Source organism: Lissotriton vulgaris, chromosome 12 (genome assembly GCF_964263255.1).
Source record: "Lissotriton vulgaris chromosome 12, aLisVul1.2, whole genome shotgun sequence".
Taxonomy (NCBI): Eukaryota; Metazoa; Chordata; class Amphibia; order Caudata; family Salamandridae; genus Lissotriton; species Lissotriton vulgaris.
In genome coordinates, this window is record NC_141700.1 from 241,295,568 (window position 1) to 241,319,750 (window position 24,183).

Sequence of the window (24,183 nt, forward strand, 5' to 3'; positions counted from 1 at the left end):
ACTGAACTGCAGCTTTCAATAAACAAACCCAAGTAAACCTACCTGCACTGTGGTTCTTCTGAAGGGGGCAACTCTTTACGATGGATGTTTTACGGCTAGCTCAGCCGGGGAAGAAGCCCACGCTTGTCATGAGCAGAAGACAGCGATATCACTTGGTTCGCAGTCAGCAGGAGGCAGTTTTTGGAAGCGACATGTGCACTGCGCAGCCCAGTGTGAATAGAATACTTTTTGCTCACCCACTAGGATGTAATCAGCGAAAATTAACGAAGCATATCAGTGGTGAACTCCAGATACCAGGATGCTCTGCCTGGAGCCATGCCCACATGGGCAGGTATCGAGTTTTAAGAGTGCGCGGACTGCTCTGCGCTTTGTGAGAAATATGCCTGTGAAGAAGTGCAGCATTGCACGAAACGCGTCAGCAAGAATATTTCAAGGCTTAATGAACTGATGCAAGGTATCCTACCTACTGAACTGCAGCTTTCAATAAACAAATCCAAGGAGGGGCGTAGTTTGGTCAGTGAGTTTAAAGGGGTGAGTTTCAACGTTTCCCACATTCACCTTGGCATATAATTTTGAAATAAATTACATGACTAATAGGGTGCATGAGAGGGGCTTAAGGGGAAGTGGAATGGGAGAGGAATGCAGATTGAAAAACACAATATTTTGTAAACTAACTTTTGAGGACTTTCAAAACAGAGAGTGTCTGTGTGTGTGCTTTTTTCTCTTTTTGTATGTAAACATTTCCTGTGACATCTGATAGACACTTCACCATTCCCGACTGAAAGCACCTGTACTCAACTATTTACCAGGAAATACCTTTATTCGGTGGTGTACCACCCCCAAAAAGAACCTAAAGCTACACCGCTGGATATTTGGCCAGCGCTTTGTGCCCTGAATCTACACATGCTACAATGTAAGGCAAGCAAGAGTTACTGCTATACGTAATCATGCCTTCCAAAGACTGCACGACTGACTCAGTTCCTGATTTAATTTTTGAACAGAGACATGGCTCGATGACTCATGCAATCCAGGACTATTGGCAGCGACAGAAGCAGCAAATTACAGGATTTATCGAGAGAAAAGGAACACTGGTGGGGAGGAGGCGCTGCCTCTTCTTCTGAACATCTACAAAACATACATACATAAGAGAGGTCCAGGCTGCTCAGTCTGATGGAGACATGTCACTGCACTAGAATTCAATTGCTAAAGACAGTAGATTGGAATGAATAGCGCCAAGATACCCTGAGGGCCTCATGCCTCACGCACAAAGGGCTGAAACGTCTCTGGTTCGCAAAAAGACTCATTGCAACTGTAAATGAGTATTTTGCAATATAGAGCCCGTTTTTACAAGTCGTACAGGTCTTGCCAGCTCACAAAGGGGTTTTGCAACCTGTGGTGAATTGTAAAGAGGAGACAGCATGAAAGGGGTGTCACTAACGACCTTGGTGGGACGCAGGCCCTGCATGCTCTCCATCTTACTCAAGCAGTGATTTCCAAAACAAACATTTTCCATTAGGATTGTGAACACAGGATGTCACTCGCAGATTGTGTTGGTCTGGTTTCTGCAGAGAGTGCTCTCTCTCTTCACCAGTATGCTCATGCTAGGTGCTGTCCATGCCTGGTGAAGTCCCAGTGGTAATGAGAGAGAGGGGGAGAGGAGAGAGAGGGAGAAGAGGGGGAGAGGAGAGAGAGGGAAAAGAGGGGGGGAGAGAGAGAGCGAGAGAGAGCGGGAGGGAGACAGAGAGAGAGAGAGGGAGGGAGGGAGGGGGAGAGAGAGAGGGGGGAGAGAGAAAGAGAGAGGGGGAGAGAGAGAGAGAGGGGGGGGAGAGAGGGGGAGAGAGAGGGGAGAGATCGGGAGAGAGCAGGAGGGAGAGAGAGAGAGAGAGAGAGGGAGGGAGGGAGGGGGAGAGAGAGAGGGGGGGAGAGAGAGAGAGAGAGGGGGGGATAGAGAGAGAGAGAGAGAGAGAGAGAGAGAGAGAGAGAGAGGGGGGAGAGAGAGGGGGAGAGAGAGAGAGAGAGAGGGGGAGAGAGAGAGAGAGAGAGAGAGAGAGAGAGAGAGAGAGAGAGAATAAATATCTGGCACATGAATCAATATCTAGCACATGGAGAAGTGTGGCTCAATGGTTAGAGCGGCAGACCCTGATGCAGAGGTCTGGCCCGGGACCAGGGTTCAATTCCCTGCCTCGGCGGGTCTTGGGCTCAAAATTCCACGGACCTGATAATTCTCGCCCCGGTGCCTATTCCAATCATGGAGTCCCACTCTGCAACTCTGGGCAATAGCTTGCTTAATCTCTACAATGTCCCCCACAACGCTAAGGATGCCTGGCCTCCACCTTGGGGGTGCCCAGGAGTGGACGCCTCACAGGGAAAGCCAGGATGGGTTCCACAGCGGTATTCGTACAAGCGCCTTGAGACCCTTGCAGGTGAGTAGTGCGCTATACAAGTATCAATTTACATGGTGGGATTAACTGATTTGACAGGGCTCATAGGGCCGGAGTAGAATTGCGGTTAGGAAAGCATTCCCACGGAAGCGGTTTGGGAATGGTTTCCAACCAACTGGTATCAGGAGAGTCCAACCCACCGATTACGATGCATCCGGCTGCTTCCAGATACGATTGGGTCGGACTCCCATTGACTTCAATGGGAGCCTTTGTGCTGACCAAATGCATACGCTTCCATTGAAGAAAGGGGAGGCTCGAGAAGATTGGGCACCCTGTGGTGGGCACCCCCTGGTGCCTGCCGCACTGTGCATGGCTGGTAAGATGGGAATCATCAGTACCCCACTGACCCGATTGGGAAGGCTCCAGGTGCAGGGGGCCCACTACGGGTCCCCAAAGTCTGATTCCGACTGCCAATTTAAGTGGGATGGCACAATTCGGAAAACCTAAAGCCAGCATCGTAATCACCTGTTCGGAAACGTGGCCCGTAGAGAGGTACGATTCTGCTCCGTGGGGCTCGGCCATTCGAAATGTCGTCGGGTTTGGATGGGATATTCCTAACACTTAACTCGCATCTTAATCGGGAGGTTGGACACCTTTATGATTCGGTCGGAAAGACATGTTCCCGATCTGGACTGAGCAAATGCTGCTAGGAGGCCTTCCTAACCGCATCGTAATCGAGCCTATAGTATCTTGCTGCTTGTGTATGGAGAAAACACACCTGGCACATTTTAAAATTACCTGGTTTATGGGTGATGTCTACAGCTGGTCATTCAAATGACATATCAAACGCACAAAAGGTGATGGGAGGAATGCTTATAAGTAGTTTAACAACTGGCAATCGCTCAGCATTCCAAAACATCATATTTTTCCCATCATATCACCTCAGGTTAGATGCAGCCATATGCAAATTTGCCTTTGTCCTGCTCCAATAGGAACAGCCATGACTGAACTGTCAAGAATCATTCTGGCCTGATCAATTGGTGCAACTTAGTTCCAAAGGCACAGGGAGCACAGGATCCAAGTGTGGGCATACCCTTACCCTTTGCTGCCTGTGTCATTTCACTAAACACTCAAAAGGTGATAGGAGGAATGCTTACAAATAGTCTAGCTACTGGCAGTCATTTGTGGTAGCACTTCAACTCAAACCTTTTTTGCCGAACATGCCACCTTAGATTAGACACAGTCTTATGCAAATCAGCCTTGATCCTGCTGCAATAGGAACAGCCCAACATGAAATGCCAAGCCAGGTCCTCTCTGAATCAAAACACAAACAACCCATGACAAGTTTCAGCTGATTTGGGCCTATTTAGTTGGTTGCAGATTGGTTCCAGTAACACATTGAGCATTAGACCCACGTCTGGGCATACCCTTGGCCACGATAAGTTGGAAATCTACCCTGAGAGACTGCCAGTGGTTAGATTATTTGCATGCATTCCTCCCATCACCTTTTATGCATTTCAGCCAAGTGATTGGCCCTGAATATTTTAAATCACTTTTTTTCAGCAGGGGTTGCATTACAGTTCCCAATCTCCTTCTGTTGTATGTTATTCTCCTTTCTGTTCAATCAAGAAAGAGTGCGTGGGTTCTTGGACAGAGGGCTCGAGGTTAATGCCGCACTGTTGCTTACAGCTCGAAGCGCTTCTTCTGAGTATGCACAGAGAGAAATCTGAGTTATTCAATATGCAGATACCAATGGGTCCTGGGTAGATAAGTATTTGGCCTGAAAGCTGGGCTCTCTTAAGAAGCTTTGCTGGAAGTTTTATTAGTGATTTTGTGTTGTCTGCCTATCTGCGAATATGTGTTATATAAGAAAATATCACCCTCTCAAGCTTGAGATTCCCTGGTATAAGAGATTATTTTTCCATAGAGTGAAATAAAAAAAGAGCCAGGTATTGTAAAGTAACGTAAGTATTAATAGCCCCGTAACTGGAGACAAAAGATAGAATTAATTGTTTATGGAGACATAATTCATGGCCAGTGCACTGAAATGACAGAATCCTACCCAACCACCGAGAACTCCAGTGACTCCCTCTGTCGAAACCTCATGTGTTGTCTAGACCCAGTCCACTCCAATGCCCAAGCATACCTTGGATCCAAGAGTCATACCTCTGGTGGTTCATGCATACCTCAGAGCAGCAGCCTCTCCAGGCTTGAGACCAGGGAGGGCAGCAAAGAGGAGACACGGATCCAGCCCTGTCCCCATGCTAGGGGGATCTGGCAATCTCCCCAACCCAGATCCAGCAGACCTTCTTACTTTGCCAAATAAACTCAAGGCCATCTCTTAAAACAGTTTGCTGAATTGTGCCCCCACTGAATAGTCCAGTACTCTCCCTGTGCTCCACTGCCAGCATTGCACACTCCTTCACTTCGTCTTCCCTTGCCTCTCCACTCATGTCAGTGAAACTTGCCTCCTTCCAGCCACCAGAGTGTACTGAATTGATGCCAGCGGTGGGATTCATCTCTCTTTTTGGGGACTGAGACTTTTTATTCATCATTAGAATCCGACCAGGAAAAGGGGAGACGGAAATATAATGGATAATTACAAAGACACAGATAACAAGCAAATAGTGACAAAAGGAAGACGTTGGGGATGGAAAAGAACTCGCAAGAGACTAAAAAGGAGGCAGGATGTGTAGGGTGGTGGAAAAAAGAAGCATAGCGTGGAATCAAGACTAGTAAACACCGGCAGTGGACCTCTGGACCTACTTTTCTTACAAATTAAGCATTCCAACCACTGTCCCCTGCTCTGTACCCCTCTAGTGATGTCCACTCCTCTAGGGTGCACCCCTCTACACTTTCATTAACTCTGCTTTGCTTTTGCAGATAGGTTGGTGCTTTATTCATCTATTTCATTCACATGCAAGCAGGGCTGTACTCAGGGCCAAAACCGGCCCTGGCAAAGTGCTCGGCCACCCCCCCACCCCCACCCGGGGGTTGGGGGTGCAGCCGAGCTCTTTGCAAGGGCCGTTTTTTGGCCGATTTTGTTACAGGGCCGATTTTGCAGCTACGCTGCAAAAAAGGCCCTGTAACAAAATCGGCCCCCAAGGGGCCCAAAACCGGCCCCCACCCGTGCGGCGCACCGGGGGATTGCCCGGTGCCAGTTACGGCCAGTCCGGGCCTGGCTGTACTGGGGAACCAAAGGCAGGCCTGGCAAAAATGCCCAAACTAGCCCTCTACATTTGTCTCCTGGCTCAATATCCATCCATCCAACCATCCATCCATCCATCCCCCCATCCTCTCTCTTTCGTTCTCTCCATGCTCACAAGGAGCGGCCAGGGCTTTTCAAAACCGGCCTCCAAGGGCTCCGGTAGAATAAGAGGCCTATCCGGCCCTGCCCCTACGCGCTCCGAAGCTCCGGATAGCTACAATGCACAGCTCCGCGCTTCTAGGCCTTCAGTCTGTAAGAACAAGTGCTGAGGGCTTAGATTACAAGAATTGATTTCCCTAGCGTTACAAATGTACCTGTCATTTTGAAGAAATCCATGAAAGTCATCAGGTTTCGCTTTCCAAGAATATCTTTCGATGGGGGTTTTGCCGCTAAATTGCCACGACTTAGTTTCCATAGTCTGTTGTACAAAAGACAGTCTTACAAAACAGGTGCCTAATTCTCTATTTACAGTAATGTGTTGTGTTTAAACAAAAGTGCCCCACCCCCCCTCTTCGGTAGCTGTCACTGACGTACATTTAAAAGCAACCAGAAAGGTCATTTAAATAACGTGCATGTTTCTGATCCGATGTCCATTCTGAAAAAAGCAGGCGTAATTTGTTTCAGATGTATCGCATGGCCCACTACTTACCCGTACCTTGTATTACAAACCGCAGTAGTGTCTAATAACACGCATGTGGGTTTGAGGGCGGGCAGCAGGTCACAGCATTATTTTAAAAAAATAGAAAAATCAGTGAGGAACACGAGAGCCATGTATCATTTAATGATGTCTATGTGTCCTGTTATGAGCCCGGTTCTGACCCACGCTAGGGACACTCAAACTGGGCAAATACCAGATCTCTCAAGCATACCAGTTCCATGCAACAGTAGCGTATCCAGTCGGGCTTGGTTCGTTGCATTCTGGGAGTTGTGGTACTGTTGATCTCATTATAAGAATAGCACTACAAATCCCAGCTTGGCAAAAAAATCACCTATCGGATGAGTTACGCAGGCGCCGGGAACGTGAGAGCGCTGCAAAACCCTCGAGTGTTTTAAAAATAATCCTTCATGACGTCAGAGCACTCATTTAGAGCGGAACGGAAATAGTACCTATGTGTGGCAGTTGAACTACTTTACATATCTACGTTTCCAGCGAATTTAGAGTAAATAGGAATATTGCAATGACTGGTAATTATCAAGTGCAAAAAAATCAAATCCAACTGTGCAGCAGGTAAAGTGTTTGCACTTGCTTTGCCTGAGGCTTTACCCCATTTCCGCTGCTTGGTCTTTAAATCCCAGGACAATCTGATCACCTTTGTGAAGGGCACGTCTTGTAAGGTGTCTTTGCTGTGAGTGGGCTCTTTTCCTACCGGTTCTTTCCTGCCTGATTATCCTTTGCCACAATCCCCTATTCACTGTCCCCTTCAAGTCCAATCTTCCTAATCAGGAAACCTAAGACTATTCCCTCTTCCCTTAACAACTTTAACCCAATGTCCCTTTTACCTTGTGTCCCTAAACCCCTTGGACTCCTTGTCCTTGACCAAGTCACTATGGGCCATGTGTATTAACCCATTTCCCCATAGACACAGAATGGGCAAAACCCTTTGATACATCTGGCCCTATATCTCTCTCCCCCAAAATCTCCTTTAGACTGGGTTCTTGGCTCCTTGATCCACTGACACTGCACTAACTTATATTGGTAACCCCAATACTTCCGGCCACACAATCACCCCGGTCCCATTCTCTTTCTTGATCTCTTGCTGACCTTCAGCGATCTGTTCTCACTACCATCTCCCTGCTTGGCATAGCTAGCTTCTTACTCAACTCTTTCCTGTACTACCCACCTGATCGCGCTTCACTGTGCATTGGTCTTCATCGCCATACCTACATGCATCCTTAACTATAGACATTCCTCCCTGTTCTGGCTTCCCTTATCTTCACCCTCCCCAGCCCCTGGGTATCACCCTGTCTTTCTTCATAAGCACCACTTCTATGCCAATCACCCTTAAATCCCCTTGTCTTCCCCTATGCTCATCACTGCCCTCCAGCCTGGCATCTCAGCCTACCTTACATCCATCTAATACTGGATAACACTTAAGTCTCTCCATCGCATGCTTCCAAATCAGAAGTCATCTGGTTCACTCATCATCAGCCCCTGTCTCTGTGTCCGGTCTCAGCTCTTCGCCTCCTGGCTTGCTTTCCCCATCCGCCAATACCAGAAAACTGTGTGATTTTGGACAGCATGATGTGGCTCCAATCAGTCATCACCCTTACCTAATCTGCAGTCAAGTTCCAGATATGAAGTCTCCCTAAATTCACTCTCTTCCCCCTTACACACAACAAGATCTTTAAGTAATAACATTGTTGAGGGTAGGCTAGGACATATGTATGTATGTATGTATGTGTGTTCTTATATATCGCTCGACTTACCCTAGGGCATCTCGACGCTTGCATTGGGAACCTGTCCTGGCTTTTTCCCTGTGAGATAACCCGTACTGGGCATCCCCAAGGTGAAAGCCAGGCAGCCCGCCGTGGGGGGGCCGTAGTGGAGATTAAGCAAGCTATTGCCCAGAGTTGCAGAGTGTGAACCCGTGATTCGAGTAGGCACCGAAGTGAGAATTATCGAGTCCATGGACACTTGGGCTCAGACCCTGTCGCGTCTGACCTCTGCTTCAAGGTATGCCTCCTCTAACCAGTGAGCCACACTTCTCCACTTAGACATTTCTTTTAGTTGACTTATCGCAACACTCCATTGCTCTTCTTAAGAAAAGAGTCCTAAACATTGCCACCATAACACTTGTCAATTTTCCTATTAACTCACCACAGCTCGGTGCCAATGTCAAGGTGCATGGCTGTCAGCCAAATATCACTCTCTCCATTAATTGCTAATTGTCATATAAAAATAAGTAATGGCACGTCCCCTAACCACCAGAACGTCTACAAACTCATTTGATTCAACTCTACCATGTCACTGCATTCTATGCCCAACCGCTTCCTCACTGTCCCGGATCTATCATGATCCACATTGGGATATGAGCCTTCCTCTAAGGGTGATGTGCCTTACATCAGATGTTGCAGACCATGCCCTCTCTTATGGCCATCAAACCCATCCTCAAAGCCCAACTCCTCCCTTTTAGCCCAAAGTGAAATAACTAACCCCCTCATCTTAAACCTTTGATTCCCATCTGTGCCTGGTAACATTAACTATATAAATAGCTGTACTTTACCCAATGAAAATGTAAATGTGCAAATTCATAACTCAATACTCTAAAATGTACAATTAAAAAAAAAATTACAATTCAAGTTCTTCACTTGTACCACTATAAATCAATTATTCCTCGTAAATGTAATCCACCCAAACTATTTTCTATTCAATATGTTCAGAATATGTTTTCATGTGTGTAAATGCTGATATTGCTCACACTCAATAAAAGTATGTGTATGAAGCATTTTCCAAATCATTTTGTATGAAATCTCTTTTATTAATTATACAATCGAACAACACTATAGAACGATCACAGTAATAAAATCAGCATCAAGCAAGGAGATTACAAACGTGTTAGTCCATGTCGCGTCGAAAATCAGTCGGCTCTAGGAACCGCTAATGGCTATCAGGATTTACCGGTCAACAGGCACATATCTTATCTATGAAAAGGAAAGAGAGGCCGGGCCTGTGATAATATAATAACATAAATAAGGACACATTACTTTCTCCTTGTATAGCAGTTCTACAATGGGGGAGGACACTAGCCTCGTAGTAAAAAAGAAATAGAAAGAAACCCCACAAGAATTAGGGAAGAGAGCAGAGGGCAGAGAAGAAGGGGAAGGGAGTATCCTAAACCCAACCAGGAAGAAGCAAGGGGATATGAAAGTTGTCTTGATAAGAGGGGAGGATTATAGAAGGAATAATTTGCGCCCTGTCGTGGTTGGGGTTATTCCCCTGTTCTGGCCACTGGAGGTATCTTACCCTGTGGGCTAGATCCCACAGGGGTCAACAAGTCACCGCCCTGTCCATGTGGAACATCGCTTTCGCGTGCTACCCATTCCGAGATAAACCTCAAATGTGACGCCCAGTAATAGATAAGAAGATTGGGGCACGCAAGACCCCCTCTGTCTTTTGGCGTCATTAGGAGTTTGTTGGAGAATCTTGGCCGTCCCGTTCTTCAGATAAAGGAGGTGACCTCAGTCTGGAGGCTTAAAATGTCCCTCTGGGGGAATGAAGTTTGGGAGTGCCTGAAAAAGGTAGAGTAATTTGGGTAAAACAGACATCTTGACCGCATTTAAATGACCCGACCACGATATGGGAAGCGACTTTCAGCATCGAAGGTCTTCTCTAACCGAGCCAGTTTGTTTGAGTCCAAGTACCTAGGGTGGCCGTGAGGTTAAGCCCCAAATATCGTATAGAGAGGAAGGCTCACTGGAATGGGGAATATGTACCTAATTCTTCAAGCTCCTGGGGGGAGATTTAATGCCTGAGATTTATTAATGTTAATTTTTAGTCCTGAGACTTTTTCAAATTGAGAGAGTATTAGAAGCAGGGCAGGGAGAGGGCCCCGGGGGTCGGTGAGAGTCAGAAGCAGGTTGTCCACAAATAGGGCAGCCTTATGTTCAAGTTCTGCGAATGGTATGCCCCTCACCACCAAGGACTGGCGTATGGCCATCGCCAGGGGTTCTACGGCCAGGGCAAAGAGTAGAGGCGACAGAGGACACCTCTGGTACATTCCCTTGTGGATCAGAATCGCAGGGGTAAGTAGGCAATTCATTCGTATTCATGCCGAGGGTGATTTGTAGGGGGCAATTATGCGAGATGTCATGACTGGTCCCAAGCCTATCTTCTGTAGTTCTGCTCTGAGAAAGGTCCATTCGACCCTGTCGAACACTTTCTCAGTGTCGAGGGAGAGCAAAAATGCTGGAATATTTCAAGGTTGGGCTTTCTCAACTAAGTGGGTGATCCACCTAACGTTATCTGCCTCCTGCCTTTGATGTATGAAGCCTGCCTGGGAGGGCCGACCAGGCCTGGAAGGAGCGGTGCCAGAGGATGAGCCAATATTTTGGTATATATTTTGGCGTCGACATTGAGGCGGGATATAGGGCGATAGGAGGCGCAGGATGTTTGATCTTTCCCAAGTTTAGGAATAAGGGCTATTTCCGCCTCGGTCATCGTAGGGGCCACACTAACAGTGTCGGCAAAGGAGTTAAACAGCCGGAGCATTGGAGCCTGTAGTTGGGGGAGGAAGAGTCAATAAAATGCGACTGCAAAGCCATCGGGCCCTGGAGATTTCCCCAGCGGCAAGCTTTTGAACGCTTTCAGAAGCTCTTCAGGGGTGATTGGGTCTTCCAATTGCTAAACATGAGAGGGATTGAATGGTTCTCAGGGGCATGAGGCAAAAAATGGTTCAATATCTTCTTGGGCAGTCTCACCCTGGCTGTAAAGGGATGAAAAGAAGGTACGGAAGGCCCGTTGTTTGTACGCTTCAGATGTGGCCACTGATCCCTACCGATCTCAGTCTTAGAGATATGATTCTGAGAGATGCGTGTGCAAAGCCGGAAGGCCAGTAAAGAGCCCACCTTGTTCCCTCCTTCATAAAACTTCAGCCTCAAGGCCAGGAGTGAGTGCTCAGCTTTATTCACCCAGAGTGCTTTTACTTGGCCCCGAAGCAAGGCTAAGCGTTTATAGCGCTGTTTAGAGGGTGCTAAATGTTCCTGTTTTTCTAATGCCTTAATATCACGAGTGAGACCACTTTCAACGAGGCGGGACCTGCATGTGCGGATGATTGAGATAGAAGTGATAACACCCCTAATGGTTGCTTTGAAAGCATCCCAAAGCACATGGCTCTTAGTTTCTGGGATGTCATTTGTTTAAAAATATGCTTGAACGGCCTGGCGGATTTCAGCTATGTTGACCTGGTTGCATAAAATGTGTGGGGAAGCCTACAACAAGGGATGGAGCGCGTCATCGGGTCCAATCCTATCAGAGTGATTTCAAGGTGAGCATGGTCCGAGATCGATATGTCAGCTTTTCGCAGACTCTAGCAGGCGAATAAGTGGTTGAGACAAGAAGAAGTGATCTATACAGGAGTATGATCGATGAACATGGGCAACATTGCGGCGGTGCTGGGCAGGCCCCGCCGTAGGGATTACGGTATCCCTTTCCGCCTGACTTTTTGGGGCGGATATCCCACCGCAAAAAGACAGGCGGAGACAGCCTTTGGGGGCCTATTGCGGGCCCCCTCTGTGTGTGTGGGGGGTGCACTGGGGGTACCCATGGTATACCCCCCTACAGTACCGAGTGGTGCCTGCCACGTGGTGCAGGGAAATGCGGTGCCTGCACCTTCATCATTGCGGACGGTGCTGCAGCCAGCAGCACCGCCCGCAATGATAAAGGACCAGGATGTGCCCGCCAGTATGGCGGGCGCATCCTGATAGCAGTGGTAGGACCGCAGCATGTCTTGCGGGCAATCCCAAACACTGCTATGGTGGCAGTTGGACCAAGTCCGCCCGCCATCATAATGAGCCCCTTAAAGTGTTATGATTTCGTGCATCATTAGCATATATATATTTTTTCAGTTTTTCTCCTTTATGGACATATTTTGGTGGTGAAATCCCTTCCTTACATCAAGTATAGAACTTTTGCAGGAGTATTTATATCCAAATGGCATGGTTCTGCAAACGTTTTTGGGAGTGTGTTTATGAGTGTTAGGAAATAAAATAATGATAAGATAAGACTCCGAAAAATTGCAACTTTGTGGGTGTGAACTTCCTTTATAGGTGTCATTGCTTGCTCCGTTCCACTCTCATATTTCTTAACATGGCGCTGGTTTCCCATAGTAAATTGTCGCATCTGCAGATGTAAATTTCAGTAGATCATGACTGTATTAGCCAGGAATAGATGACATTACAACCCATACCATTACTACACATACTTTTGCAAAGTGGACTTTACAAACGCATGTTTTTACACCATGTGTATAAGGATACATAAAATGTGCAATTACAACGCATACTATTACAATGTATACCAATACTACGAATACCATTACAACGCATAAATAATTAAACTGTTTGACACTTAAGCAGATGTTACGGGCGAAAGAAAACTTGTTTAAAATTTATTTTTTAATACTTTGCAAAAATATTTTAAAAAATAAATACTTTTCGAGATATAAATCCCATAAAAAAGTGTGCATTCATTAGCAAAACAAGCATATACATACAAAGCATTAAAACATGTGTCCTTCCACTATTTGAACTAAAACAGCCAAGCCATCATCTACTCAAAATGGCAACCATTCTGAAATGGAATAGACCCCCCAGGATATAACGGCATGGATTAGCAAATTTAGCGGCACAAAAATGGAAATTTAGCGGCACAAATATGGAAATTTAGCGGCAATTTTGCAGCATTTTATTTGCCCATTTTTCCTACAACAGACACAGATATCTTAGTTTTTTTAGTTATTTACCAACATGAAGCTATGTATATTTGGTTTACTTACAATGTAGACACTTTGTTTCCCTCGAAAAGCAAAAGACTGCCCGTCAGCAGCCCAGGGCAGCAAAACAGCATTACAGGCGTCCCTTCTCTCTCTGTTGCTTGTCCTGCTCCTTTATCTTCTGGGATTCCTCTCAAAGGGATTCTTTTTCCAACCTCTTTGCACAGAGGACGTCTTCCACATTTGTATTTTTAAAGAGAGATTTTTCCAAAGGGATGGCCACAGTGGCAGCTGCTCCTTTCTCTTCATCCGCGTCATCCTCTTCATCAGTTATGTTGGCGTACTGTGCCAAGACAGCAGCCTTCCTCTGTTTCTCTTCCTCTGAAATTTCCTTCGGTTTCACTACAATCTGGCCTGCTTCTCCATCATGCTTCTTCTTTCTTCTCCTGAGATTGTGATGATTTTTCTGCCTTCACACCATTTTGTGAACATTTCTTGACAAACATCGTCTAAGGAAACTTCCTCCAAGAAGGCACCCAGAACGCTCTGCAATGCATCCAGCCTGTCCTCGTCGCTCTCCTCTTGCCGCAGCAGGCCCTGAATATAGGCCGTGTACACAGCGCTATCTATCTCAAGCGCGTCTAGCCTCCGTCCCAGCCACTCCTGGAAGCCAGACAACTCCATTCCACACTGGGACAGTGCTCTGACTGCCGGCCAGCCTCGCCGCCTTTGCAGTGGATGACCTGTTGACAGCCACTGGAGACAGAAAGCATGCTCGGGCTTAGAACTTATATGTATTATAAGCCTCCGGTTCTGACACTTTCATTTATTGTTTTGGCATCATAAGGGCTTGAATTATTTGAAAATGAGAAAAATGAAATTGGAGGTAACAGGTCCCAGGGCCCAATAAATCCTTCAGAGGGTCCTGGCTGGAGGACGGTTTGCTCGCAAAACTTGGCGGCCACAATGGGTTTAAAATATACAGCTCCTGGCGAGGCGCGCTCCATCCTCATCTGAATAAAGTGAAGTTTGTATTAACAGGCTTTTAGCGCGGGTAATCATGACAATGAGAATTAAGCAGGCTGCTTTAAACCGGCGCCCATTAGCAGCGGGGGAGCTGGGCCTTAACTTCCAGGCAATGGACCAATCACAGGGGGGGTCTACGTGCCCCAATGCATCGCTCGTCTGGCTGAAGCCTGCCATATCTCACCCAAAACTTCCCACGACTGCCAGAGGCCATTTAACACTTAGCGGGAAATTAAGCAGACCCTCAGGATATAGCGGCATACATTATCTTTTGTAAAAATGCTGCGATTTCTACAAAAGTGCCGATTTCGCGGGCACTTTTGAAAAAATCGCGGCATTTTCACAAAAGTGCCGATTTCGCGGCAAACCGCGAAATCGCGAAATCCTGGAGGGTCTGGTTATAAACAGCATTTAACACACAACATAATAAATATACATTCTATCAGGTTCTGAATCATGTGGAAATATAGATTTCAATACATATTTTCTTTTAAATTCAGCCGACCACCATTTTGTGCTCAGTGGTACACTGATTTTCCTTGTGACCACACACATCTGCAGTAGCAGGAAAATTGTGTGAGCTTCAACTTCAAACACTGCCATCTATTGACTGAAGTAAGTGAAAGTTTTAAACGAAACACATTTAGATAAACAACAAATAATTAATAAACCTAAAATTAATTTTGCAATAATATTAAATTCACAGATCTTTGACAAATAGATACAGCAAAACAGTACTGATCTTTTGAAAAAAAGTAAGTGAATGTTTAACATAAATCAGATTTAATTTTAAGTTAAAAAACCTCAAACCAAAATTTTAATTGATTTTTTCTAATATATTCACAGGCTTTGAAGAGAGACATACACATACCAAAATTAATTTAAAACTCTGAGGAAATCCATCAGTAGGTTTACGCAAAAGTATTTTTATAACCTAAAAAAAGTGATTTTTAAATAAATATATCTTGTGAAAGATGCTGGGCAGTAGTCGGAAGCAAAATTACTATTGTAACTCAGCAGGGTGCTTACCTCTGGGAAGGTGCTGGCCAGTGGTGGTGGGCAAAATTACTATTATAACTCCAGCAGGTGTTTGGCTCAGGGAAGGTGCTGGTCAGTGGTGGGTGGAAAAATTTGTATTTTAACTCCACAGGATGTTTTCTGCAGGGAAGGTGTTGGTCAGTGGTGGGGGGCAAAATTACTATTCTAACCCTGCCGGGTTATTGCCTAAGGGAAGGTATTTGTCAGTGATAGGGGACAAAATAACTATGCTAAATCTGCAGGGTGTTTGCCTCATGGAAGGTGTTGATCAGTGGTGGGGGGGGGGCAACATAACTATTCTTACTCCACCAGGTGCTTACATCAGGGAAGGTGCTGGTCACTGGCGGGGGCAACATTACTATTACAACTCTACTGGGTGCTTGCCTCAGAGAAATTGCTGGTCAGTGGTGGGGACCATAATTACTAATATAATTCCACAAGATGCTTGCCTCAGGGAAGGTGCTGCTCAATGGGTGGGGGCAAAATTAGTATTCTAACTCTGCAGGGGGCTAGCCTCAGGGAAGGTTCTGGTTGGTGGTGGGGGGCATAATTAATATTCTAACACCACAGGGTGCTTGTCTCATAAAAGGTGCTGGTCTCTTCTTGCTTTATTAAATGTAAACCTAAATAAGTGAATACATACAGTCATACTTTTTTTACACAGCTTGAGTAAGCTACATCTAAAACCAATACAATCAAATCCATCAACTGGGCTACAAAACATCTTCTCAAGCAGTTGTTCAACAAGGAGAAGGCCTTTTGCAGGTAAAATACTTGAACAAACCTAATGTTGCAACCAAAACTAACAAAAACGTTTCTTTTTACAAAGCAAAAAAGCCAAGCAAATATCAATCATTAAAATCCACTTTTCCTTTTAGACCTACCCAACATCACCCAAAATGGAGAAAACAAAATCAGCAAGAACGGCTGCAAATTACAAACTATACCAGCAAAAGGACAAACAAGCAAACAAAGGAACCTTACCAAGGTGAGGCATTCTACTTTACCTGTATAAAATGCCTCTTTATCTTTTAACAATACTACTTTAACTATATGAAATGCCTCTTCATCTTTTAACAGAAATCAACAACAAACCATATTAGAAAGCCACAGCTGGCAAAATCAATATCAAACAATGTAATAAACATGTTCTTTGAAAACTCAATACACAACCAAATATCTATTAACCACTTTTTGTTTTTGCAGTCTGTAATCAATCAATAATTTCCAAGTAGAAAAGCACATAATAACAGAAAACCATTTTTAAAACGTATTCTGAAATATAAATAGTCAAACACGCAGATTAAACAATCATTTTAAAAATAACACAAAAACTCTTTTTCTCCCTTCTTTTACAGACATATATATAATGGCATCAGGAAGGCAAGACACCTATGTAAAATCCCAAAGAGGAAATTGACTCCTAAAGCACAGCGGCTATCTTTATTGTAAGGGGAGATTAACTGAGCCCAGGAATCATTGGAAGTGTGTGTAGTATTACTCATCCCAATGCACAGGCAGAGTGGTTACACTTGGTGACACTTTTGAAAGGGCCGCAGAGCATAACCACTCTGCCTCTGGTGTGGTGATCGAGGTTAGAGAAAGCCTAAACCAAATGAAAGAACTTGATTCCACCTCCAATGAACCCTGTGCGCAGTTTTGAGGGAGGTATCCCAACAAATTCCTATACATGTAGCACGTTGTATGCCCACAATCCCAAATTACTCAGACTAATTCAGAGAAAAAAACAGGCAAGTAACCCCCAACGTATAACACCCAAACATACTCCAATATTAACATTCCTCCTGAACTAACTTTTACTGTTACTAATGAAACCTTTCTTTTGCATAGCAACAAAAACCCTCAGAAAAGAATAATAATCTGTAGCACACTCCATAACCTTGTAAAATTGGAGACCAGTGAAATTTGGATGATGGATGGGACGTTTATATCCCCATCCATTCACCTAAATATACACTATCTACATGTACGTCAATATCACTGTAGTTCCCTTCATATACAGTTTACTTCCTGATAAGCAATCCTCAACATACCCTGAATTTTTAATAGTGGTAAAATCTAAAACACAAAATAAAAGTCCTAGAAAAGTGATTATTGATTAGAATTATCCATATTTAACACCATAACTGAAATGTATCCTGATACTCAAATTAAAGGATTTTTTTTTCACTTTTCACAAGAGTATTGGAGAAAATAAAAAAAACACATTCCTCGTTGAGGATTACATATCAGACAGTAAACTGCAATTTGAGTTAAAAAACAAACTCCCTCGTGCTTTGTTCCTCCCAACTGTGTGGTTGAATACTACACATCAATTACTGAATACGAGTATTTTACTGCAAATGTAGACAAATTGGGCACCCTACTAAATTTCTTTGAGGACACATGGATTGATCATCTAAGCAGGTCAGCTCGCAGAAGGAATCCAAGGTTTCCTGTGAGGTGGTGGAACTGTTACAAGGCCTGTTTAGAGGGACGAGCAAAGACCAATAATGCCATAGAGTGATGGCACAACTTGTTCAATAAATCAATTGGAAAACCTCACCCAAACTTTTATTATTTCTTGGGAATTTTGAAGAAGAAGCCAATTTCCAAGAAATGAGAATAGCGCAATCGTTGACTGGTATCTTAACCCACAAATTTCCAAAAGAAATGTCCGAGCGACTATTGGGACACATTCAACAATTTTTGTTGATCGTGGCTTCAGACTACCTAGACAATATTGCACACATACTACATTTCGAACTAACACTAACATGAATTCTATGTTACTTACCTGTTTTGCAAAAAATGTTTAAATTAAATTGGCATTTTTCAAAACATTTTTCTAAATCAAAAAATAAGTCAGGTTTCCTACCCTCAGTTGTCTTCCTTCTTCGACTCTTGGCCTTTTGTAAAATTCCAGAGTTCACCAAGAGTCTGTAGCACACGAAAAATCCAAAATATCAAATCCAAAATCCACTATCTAATTCAAAGCTCATGCATAACTATCAAAGAGGCACAGATTGGAATAGCCATATTTTACAGCAAGCACACTGATACAAAATATACTGTGTAAACTAAAATAAAGCATCCCCAAAAAAATCCCGAAAAATGCAATAAGTTTGGCAAAAAACGCAATTAGAAATCCATCTTTTGAATCCACTCTCCAATACATTTGAAATCCATCCATTTTATGGAAAAAGGTTTACAAAAAACAAAAATCCAAACTAACATGCAGTAAAACTCCTGCATTAGGTTAAAATCTGTTAAAAAAACATCCAAATTGTCCAAAGCATCCATTCAGCCATCCATGCCATCTGTGTTCTCCCAAATGCAACTTGCTCGAGCATCCATGGTTATGCTATACTTTTCTTTCACAAAGCGACGCACAAAAAATATATATATATATATATATTGCTTCCTTTACACATTGGTTTAAAAGAAATGTTAATAATTTTTTCCACATAAGTTTTGTTTAAAAACCCCAAGTGTAAAAAAAAATAAAAAATCAACCCGACGTGGGCCTACAACCGCTACTTGTATAAGAATGAAAATGTGGTTACAAAATTCAAAACATACATCAAAATAAGAACATGTATCTAACTACCTCCCTTCTCTCTCCTTACAATAAACTATGCCACCCACAATATCTCTTTAATAAATAAAATGTGCGTACCTGATCGCAGCTCTCCCTTGCTTCCGATCTTGACCACGATGCTCCACTGACTGTAGAAACAAACACACAATCGCGAACGTTATGTGTATTAGGACAATTTCACCCATTAACTTTTATGGAAAAACACGAGAAAACTCTGAATAATATGTTAAAAAAATATTAACTTACTCCTTTGAAAAAGTTTTTATTTTTGAAAAATAGTATATATTAAAAACTATTTATATTAATTCATTGTAAATTTTTGATTCACGGTTATATCTTTTTATAAATAAATACATCTTTCTAATAAATACTTTTGTGTGTCCTCTTTAATTACTTCAATAAAAAGTATTAATACATTTATATTTATTATTATATATGCTTTATTTTTATTAAATTATCTGTGTGTACATTTATCCATTTTTACCTATCATTAAATGTTTTATTAATTTATTGTATATGAACTGTAATTTAGATGTAAGGTTTTAAAAATAGTACACACCCTTACATACAAACCCTATTTCTCAAACACCCCATACCAGATTGTAAATGTTAAACCCTCATAACTATTGATTTTAATGATTGCAATATTTATCTTATCTTATCAAAGTTTTATAAAGCGCTCGCACACCCAAAGGTTTCATGGCGCTGACCAACAGGGAACTGACTTTACAAGAGACCTCAAGCACTAGGCCGCAGCCTGGTTAAACAACCATGTCTTTAAGAGCTTCCTGAATGGTAGAAGAGCGGTGCAGGAACGAATCTCCAAGGGGAGAGAGTTCCATAACTTGGGAGCAAGGGTGGCAAACCTGCGGCCTCCCTTGCGCAACAGCTTGTAGCGGGGAACAGTCAAGAGAATTTGGGAAGCAGAGCGAAGGCTGCGAGAGGGGGTGTACCTAAGAAGAAGTTTTTGAATGAACTGAGGGCCACAATTGTGAAGGGATTTGAAAATTATGCAGGCCGATTTAAAAGTGACACGATGTTGAATCGGAAGCCAATGAAGTTGCCTCAGAAGCGGTCTGGCGGACTGCCATCGTGGATGGTGATATATCAGTCTCGCTGCCTGGTTTTGTGCCATCTGTAAACGTCTGCTAAGGGTGACAGGCAGACCGAGGTAGATGGCATTTATAAAATTAGTATTAAAATTAATACCAGAGTATTTATACACTCCCCTACCCAAATCCCCTAATTCCCTTGCATCCTGTGCCAGAGAAATAGTGCTTCACATTCATATAAGAATTATTTTTAATTATTATTAAATTACTAAAAATGTATATTAAATTCAATATTCATTAATACCCGGGTATTACATTAAATGCCTGTGAAATAATACTCTCCCCCACCAATCCCGTATTACATCCTCAAAAATAGGAATGTACCATTTAAGGAAACAAAAACGAATAAATCAAAGGTATTTACATTAATATAACAGTATTAATACTTTCCCCTATGCTAAACCCCTATTTCATAGTGCTTACCTAAATACTTACCTCAGCTCTCGATGTAATACCATGCATTGTATTGGCATATGCATTGTAATGGCATGCATTGTAATACCATGCACTGTAATGGCATATGTGTTGTAATGGATGCGTTGTAAAGGCATTACTATGTCATGCCTGCGTTAGATGTTCCCCATTAGCCAGGATATGTCATTTACAACTGTCTTTGTAGTGCTTAATTTGTAAAACAATTAAGTTGAACCACTCCTCCCCGGTACTATCATATGCGATGATCACTATATAGACAAAGCCTGCCTAGTCTAGATTTCACCTCATGCCTCTTTCTTCCACCACCCTGCTCTTCCTGTCTTGTTACCTCACTCTTGAAGGTTCTTTTTCATCCCTGCTTCTCCCTTTGTAACTATTTTTTTAGCATTCTTTTCCACCTTCCGTGTCTGGCTTTTCTCCCTTGCTCTGGGTCAAAGTCTGATTAAGAAAAATAGGACCTTGTCCCGAAAAATGAGTGCTGACGCCCACAACAACTAACCACTGGTACAATAAATGCAGGGACAGTCTAGCCATTCTACCACTTCGGTAGTTTACTGGTAGGCGCCAGAATAAGAGGAGATGAGAATGAGATATTTGAGATTGAGATTGAGACAGACTGAGATTGAGATATTTGAGATTGAGATATTTGAGATGAGGTATTTGTGACTGATATTGAAATTGCGATTGAGATATTTGAGATTGAGGTACTTAAGTCTGAAATTGGGTAAGTCATCGAGGTTTGTGCAGGCTGATTCCCGGGCTAGCATACTGGGCCTTGCATTCACTGAGGTTTCTTCGATATGTCTTTGGTAGCCTATGCCAGTAGTGAGTATAGTGGCTCAGAACCTGGGCCGCCTGGGAAAGGGAAGCAAGACTGTTCTCAAGTCTGCCACTTTCCCTTAACGTCATAGCCCCACTTCACTTTGGTTGATGAGGCAGACCTCCTCATCGGACTGCGTCCCTCGGCCCAAAGATTGCACTCCCTACTGAATTCAGGTTAAGGCTGCCCACTCTTAAGTAAACCAGTTTGATCCCTCCTGCTTGTACCTCTGATACTTCTATCATCCCCAGTGCCAAGAAGAGGGCGTAGCGTGTGAGGGTCATTACCCCCCAGCTGCATGGACATGATTCAGATTCAGAAGAAGAGGAGCCTGCAAAGAAGAAAACCATTCACCAACAGATAAGCAGAGATGGATCAGGATTGTCAGCTTTGCTTCTGCAACCCAAGAACTTGGCCAGAAGGGTCACAGCACCAGCTTCTATCGTACTACTTCATGAAATAACCTGCAGACAATAATGAAAACCCTATCAAGACTGCTTCCTCATCAAATCCAAAACCTGTGTCCAAGTTGGTGGTACATGCCAGTCTCTCACCATCTCTAATCAAAGCTGAGACTAAGTGGACCAGCCTTCAGACCACCAAACAGATACTTCAGGAGGAAGAGGACAGTGATGATGAGCCTAACCGTGGCAACTTCCTTTTCTTGTCGAATAACAGTGACTCTCTTGTTGTCCGAACTGAATCATTTATGTGCGCAGCCCCCATTGCGATGGATAGTTCATTGCTGGAAACTGTTAATTTGGTATATAGTTCCTTCAATGTCCCTTTGGAGTTCAAGTCAGAAGCGGGTCCAGGAACACCACCACCACCTAGGACGTCTGACATTTGGGAAGCTAAACGAGGAGTGGACTTCCAAGTAGATCATTATAACCGGTACACTGAGTACCGTGGCTCTGGTTCTGTTCCTCCTGTGATTGGAGCTCCTTACTATCAGGACTACTGTGCAGCAGGTTATTATGGTGAGTCGGACTCAGTTGTATCATCGCCTACTGAAACTGTCACTGGGCCATCATCGTTTATAGACAATGAAGCATTAAAGCGACTCCAGGGGAAGTGAAACAGAAGCATGGAAGAGATACCATACAAATTGAATCTATCCTACCTTGTGACTGGACTATCACCGCATCACCTTCCTCATCTCAGAAAGCAATTATCTCTAAGGGTCAACCTGCAAAAGTAAACCCTGGGTCTGAGACGCCTGCAACCGTAGCCCACTCACTATGTTGGCTCTGATTAACACCATCCTGCCCCTGCCCGCTTCCATGTATAATGCTCATGATCTCACTGAACACTACATCAATTCCATGTCAAAAATCATGGACACCCTTGCATCTAAACAACTAAAGAGAATCCTGCCCAAATGATCTAACCCCTGGTTCAATTAAAACCCTAATGAGGTACACAAGCACCTTAAACTTGCAGAAAGAGCATGGAGACATGACATCATTCTCGTGAAAATCAGATGCACCTCCTCACAGTCTAATATACCCTTTGATACACCCACTGTTAAATAGATATATCCACTGTAAAATACAGACTACCATTTTCGAAACTATCGAGACACCAATCCCAGTTACAACATACGCACCCACTGATTCCTAGATCTACACACACATCCACTCATTCACCCATACAATCACCTTTACATGCAATCACTCATCAATACAACACCATCATATGCACTCATACACCTATTCAGACACTCACACACCGCCACTCATCCATGGAGTTACTCACACACCTAGTCAGTCATGCAAAGAATCAATCACACTCCCATTTACTCACCTATACAGTTATACACACACCACCTCACTAATTCATACAGATAGTAACACATACTTACTCTCTTATATAATCACTGATACAAGTACACACTCATCCATAAAGCCACTCTCACAATCACTCACTCACATATACTGACTTTTACATATGTAGTTACTCGCACATGTACCATTGAGACATCCATTCACTCACCAACACATGCATTCACTCACCAACACACCCATTCACACACTCACCCACCCATATAGCTGTTTCCTCATTCACTCTTGAACCCATACACCCAGTGAATCAACCACTCACACATCTATGCATAGAGTCACACACCTCTAACCCGCCCACACACACACACTCAGTCTCCCATACAAATACTCAGGCAAACAATCAATAACCCATATAAACACTCATGTAGCTACTTACCAACCCATGTACCAGCTTACCCAACAACAGACAGACTGATAGACATTCACACAGTTTAGTCACTAACCCATGCTTTCAGTAAGACATTTAATCAGTCACTTATACAATCAGTCACATACACTTTAAATCCTCCATCCACACACTTTTACACCCACTCGTTCTTCAATACACCTTGGAATATATATAAAACAAATTTAAACTTTACAGAAACACTCAGTCACTGGATGATGTCATCAGTGATGTCGTTTGAGATGTCATCAGTGATGTCATCAGTAATGTCATTGGCCTGAACTAACTATAACAGTAGAATTTCTATGGTTTTGTATGAGTGAAAAGTCCAACTAACTATAACATCCCTGAAACCTATGGTGTTTTTCAGTGAATTTCAAAGGTTTTTTAAATGCTAATTTCTAACTGTAACGTCTGTAAAATCTATGGTTTTTTCAGTGAATTTCAAAGATTTTATAAATGCTCATTTCTAACTACAATGTCCCTGAAACCTATATTGTTTTTAAGAACATCTTAAAAAGACGTGCATACTTTTTGTAGTGATAAAGTAACTGTAACAGTAGTCTGTTACAAGTTATAATGTAACAATGTTTAAAACTTTATTAGCAGCAATTAACATATAAGTGTGGAAAAAGTGTGACACATCAGTTATGATACCTACTTCGAACAACAGAGTTCACAGTTGGATTCCCGGCTCCAACGCCACGTTAACCCACCATTATGTCACTGTGGGCAACACCTTGCTTAATCTTCCCGACGCCCCCAAGTGCCGGCACACATTTCCAGGGGTAGCTGTATGCTTTACAAATGCTGGCATTTTTTTTATTTACAAAAATAGTGATGAGAAATATTAGCTCGTATTTTTTTTTCTTCTATTCTGAACGATAATTTCTTTTATGTCTT

The 24,183-nt window shown here is 43.4% G+C and overlaps 2 pseudogenes; one reads left to right on the forward strand and one right to left on the reverse strand.

Moving 5' to 3' along the window:
- Positions 1–13,152: 13,152 nt before the first annotated feature.
- On the reverse strand, positions 13,153–13,703 carry LOC147673858 (coiled-coil domain-containing protein 43 pseudogene; annotated as a pseudogene).
- A 7,328-nt stretch (positions 13,704–21,031) lies between these two features.
- Positions 21,032–22,252, forward strand: LOC147673859 (proline-rich protein PRCC-like; annotated as a pseudogene).
- Positions 22,253–24,183: the final 1,931 nt, after the last annotated feature.